The sequence below is a fragment of the Pteropus medius genome, unplaced genomic scaffold (genome assembly GCF_902729225.1).
Source record: "Pteropus medius unplaced genomic scaffold, Ma_sr-lr_union100, whole genome shotgun sequence".
Lineage (NCBI taxonomy): Eukaryota > Metazoa > Chordata > Mammalia > Chiroptera > Pteropodidae > Pteropus > Pteropus medius.
In genome coordinates this window covers 19,063-24,179 of record NW_024346050.1, presented here as the reverse complement: position 1 = coordinate 24,179, position 5,117 = coordinate 19,063, and positions in this window count along the sequence as shown.

The following is a 5,117-nucleotide window of genomic DNA, read 5'->3' as shown; positions in this document are numbered from 1 at the left end:
TGTTTTGTTTTGTTTTTTTAATCACTCATTCCCTTACATACTGTGCTCAGTCCTGTTGGCCTCTTTATGCTGTCGGGTAGCTGCTCAGCCCTCAGCTCACGGTTTAACTGTTATCTCCCCAGAGAGTATTTTTTTTTTCCTCTCACTTTTCCATTTAGGCAGGTGTACTCCGTTCTTGTTCTGTCCTGATGTGCCATTTACATTTTCTTCATGCACACGTCCTTCCGAATGAATTGTCAGTCCTCTACTCTTTCCCTAGAGGTGCACTGTTCGGTATGGTACACACTAGCCATATGTGGCTACTGAACACAAGAAATGTGACTACTCTGAAATGTGATGTACTTAAGAGTTAAAAGCACACTGTGTATCCAAGACTTAGTAAGACATAAAGGATATAGTGTAACTAATCGAAAATTTAGTAATGATGTGTACGTGTTGAGATGATAACGTACGGCACGTCAAAGACAGTAAATAGTAAAGGATGTACAATTGACTTGTTTGTATCGTTTGCATGTTGGCCTGATGGCACCGCATTTCAAAGACTGTAAGAAAACATGTTTAATTGATGGTCTGTTTATATGTTCACATTTCAAGGTGATAAAACATTGCATTCTCACGACCTATTGTGAAAAACAAACTTAAAATTAAGTAATAGTGTGTTTCCATTGCTTACGTGTTGAAACGACGACATACCGAATGTGCATGACTTAGTAACAAAAGAAGAACGGAAAATATTTTGTGTTGCATGTGTAGTGTCTCCTGGTTGAAATGAAAACTGACTGCGTTTTAAAGACAGTAAGAGAGAAGAAAATAAACATAATTGGCAGTATGTTTATATTCTTTTAAAGTTGAAATATACCACACGCATTTCAGAGTCTCGGAACAAAATTTAAAAAATAATTAATTCGTTCTCTTTGCCGACACCATGAAATGATACCAAACTGCATTTCCAGGACCTAGAAGAAGAATATAAAATTACTAATTGTTAAAAGTTACTGATTTGTTCTTGTTATTTCTATTTTGTGATAACACACTGCACTTCTGACTCAGAAAGACAAATATGTTGTGTTAACTAATACGAGAATTGTGTACATTGGTTTCTTTGGTAAATGATATCACATGGCATTTCGAAGTCTTCGTCAGAGAAACGGAATGAGAAACTAACCTTGTCATTTGGCTTCCATGTTGAAATTATCCACTGTATTTCAAAGACTTACCAAAAATATAAGATTCATCAGGCATTCGTGTCTATTGTTGCCATGTCGGCATTATAATTTTAACGCTTTTGTTGAATAAAATAATGATTGAAATGAAATCAACCTGCTCATTTTAAGTCTCTCTGTAGGTCGTTGAGGCAAAATCTCAGGTGATACTCACATTTGGTACATGGACTTGAATGAGTAAAGCAGACCGAATACCGAGATTGTGCTTAACATCTATGGGGGATTTTAAATACTTCTTGACCCACGACTCGAGAACATTGTTTCCTGTGATGGTTTCCCTGCATGTAGCTCAAGTAATCCACTGTGTTTTCCAGCATTTCCATGTTCCCTCTGCAAAAGGATAGGGCCAAGAAACAGCAACAACAAAAATGGACTCCAGTTTAGTGAAGTGTGGGACTTACAGGACCGGAGGAAAAGGAATTTCCATGTTGTAGGTTTCTTTTAAGAAAACATGCTGATATGCGATATGAATCTCAAACTGAGGGACACTTACCCCATTATATATGGGAATGGAATGTTTTTCCACAGAGCTTCTGAAGTAGTAGTGTTGTACACAAAAGAGTTTGGAAAACCATGACCAAAGTAAACCTTGTGCCTTGATTTACTAAGAGCCAAGGAATGTACGGTTATAATAATTATAATCTCTTCTTCTCATTAAAAACTTACTTCTTGCTCTTTAATTCCCTTTATCTTACCTCACTGGCCAGTCTCTCACCCTCTTAGATCTTTTCGCTTTTTCCTCCTTCAGAGATAACCTCATTTTCTAAGTACGTTTCTGCTAGCGTGGCGGCAAAACTAATCGCATAAGTGCAAATCCTTAGGCCGCCTCATCTACAGCAACAGATACGGTGCCTCCCTCTAGGAAGCAAGATGCAACTTTCCTGTCTGGCTCAGCAGACACAAGACCTCTCATTTTATGCAAATACGCCACACTTTTTCAAAAAGAGCCTCGTTATTATAATTATTTAATAATTATAGCTGCCATGCTGCGTGTCCCTATTATATGTCAAGCGTGGCGGCAAACTCATCACATAATTTACTCGTCTAACCCTCAGAAACTTACTGAGAGAATATTATTTTAACTTACAGATGAGATACATGAGTCAGGAGAGGCCACGGTAAGCCGTGGGAGCAGACCATCCTAAATCTCAGTGGCTTATTCCTCATTCCCGATGCATGTCCAAGATGGGTGCACATCTGTGACGGGGTGGTGGATCTTGAGGATCTGAGCAATTCTCATGGGAACGACTTGGAGACACAAACTGACAGAACGGCCACCATTTCGAGAATAGTCAGTCACTGTGCTTGTGGAGAAGAGGATGATGGGGTGCGGGGATATCTCAAATCAACGACCCTGTGTTCTGGCCCAGAAGTGCCACATTTCACACACAGTCCACAAAGGGGTCCTCGACACGCAAGCAAGAAGTGCGGTTCTACCAGGTGCTGGAATCGGGGAGAAATGGAAACATTTGGTAAACACCACTCCTGACTAGCATGTGAGGGAATTGAAGCTCGGGGAGATTGGGTACTTGCCGAAAAATCACACAGGCGGTAAGCGGCAGGGCCAGGACTTGAAGGCAGACAAGTACATTTTCAGTCTTTGTCATCTCTATACTCCTTTCTACACCATATGCTGTAGTCTTAAATGAAACGTGTATATATTTATCGTAGCGATCCCGTTATTTCAATGCTCCAGTTCCCTCGTCCTTAATCACCCGTTCTCCCAACAGTGGCGTTGAATAGACATGGCAGCATTGGCCAAGCAAATCAGCATTGCTACGCCACAGGTCTCTTCCAAACAAATGAATGCTTGGGATATTTCAGTGTCTGTTGTATTCAGGGAAAACTTTGAGAAAATAAAATGCAGACGTAGAAGTAAAGACCGTTATTGACGATTTTTTAAAATTATTGTCAATGCAGAGTAATAAAAATAAGAGGCGAAATTAAAGAAACTGGTAACGGATGTGCAGTGTTCAACACAAATGCTAAACGTTAGCACATTAGAGAGATAAGAGAAAAAAGGGCTTCTGGAAATATGGGTCAATAGAATTAGAGATAAGGCATGGACAGAAGAGAAAATTTGGGGTTGAAAAGGCTGTCGTGCTTGCATGTACAGCGAGGACTCAAAACGTACGATAACGTGAAATGTATATGCTGATAATATTGAAACTGAGACTAACGAAGTAAATCCCAGAAAAATATATACCTCACCATACTGAAGAAAATGAAAATCGTAGTATTTCTAAAAGTCATCTTGACAAGGAATGCATGAGAAGGCCAAATTATTGGCCGGTCTAAATTAGTTACATCGTGCAAAAAGTATACATACCTTCTTATACTTGAGCAAACTGAACCCAGCGATGGCTGAAACAGCTACTAAAGCATGTCAAAGTCGTGTTTATTCCCAAGCAGACAACGTTTGGTTCAACATTAGGAGGTCTGCAAAGTAATTTAACACACCAGGCGAATAAAGGCAAAAGGAAAGGACTATTACCACTAAATATCTAGTCAAAAGGCATATAACAAATTAAACAACCAATCAGGGTTAAACCACAACAATAACGATAATTCTCAACAATTCATAGATAGAAAAGAGTTTCTTTCAGCTGACAAAGAATCAACTACATCACACATCACACTGGACAGTGAACCATTAAAAGCATTCCCTTTGATAATAGAAAAGAGAAAAAGAGGACTCATATGACCACTTCTTTTCAGCATCATACCGCATCTCCTGGGCGGTACAGTAAGCTGCAATACATACTTGCATAGGTATGTACAAGCATCAACTAATAAATATATACCAGTGAAAATGGAGCCGTGATAACGATGTGGTTATCTTCATAAAAATCCAAGTGAAGCTGCAGAAAATTAAGGTGAAAATGAAGATTAACACGTTTGTTGTGCATAAGACTCATACTAACAGGGATTGTAAGGAATAGGAAATATCATTTTCAAGCGCACAAATCATAACATTTCGTTAACTAAACCATGAATCAGCTCCCTGGGCAGCTATCCCGACGGTCGTAAACACTGTTATTCGCTTTCCTGTTCTATAGAGACTAGAAAGCTACAGACTTGAAAAGAACCAGCGTGCATGTGTGTGTCTGTGTGTGTGCATGCACACGTGGTGTGTTTGTGTGACGCACACATACACGTTGCCGAGAACCCTTACGGCTACACTTCTTAGTGGGATCTCACTTGAATGAAGCATATGTAACACACTGGGTCTTATGAGTGTAAGTGAATGACACGCGAGCCACATATGGCTCAATGATGCCGTCAGCTATGTGTGATGGGAGAGTTCTCCGGCTTTGTTGGGACAACCATAGCAGGATTCGTAGAATTCAGCCTCTGCCATGAAGGTCAAGTAGCAGTCAGGCAGCAGTGGCATTTCAGCTGTAGAAGTCCCACGGCGTGAGTGGGCTTGCCCTGGCTGTGCAGCTTCCAAGGCCGCTTTTCTGGCCAAAAACAGACACTTTGCAAGCTGCTTAATGGATTTCATTATAGATGTCCTGCTAGGATGCCTTGTGGCACAGGCAAGTGCCACAGGAACCTTGATTATTAGAGTACTTGACACCAAAACTGGATGCAAGCAATGGGCCCCGAAGGAAACTAGAATCTGGGATCCAACTGGCCTAGGTGCGTGTGAACGTAGTAAGGATGCAATTGACACTAGGGGATGCAACATTGGTACTACAAGGCACGCCGTGGTGAAACAGTTGCAAAAGATATCGCCTGTGGTCACTGGAATTGAAATTCTTTTGAAGTCAGTGTGTCACTGGACCAAGCAGCTGCTGTTAGGGACTCAGAGGACTCTCTTTGCCCCCACGGCATTGGGGAACCTATTGGCGCGGAGAACATCTTCAACTCTGAAGTGTTCTGAAGTGGCTG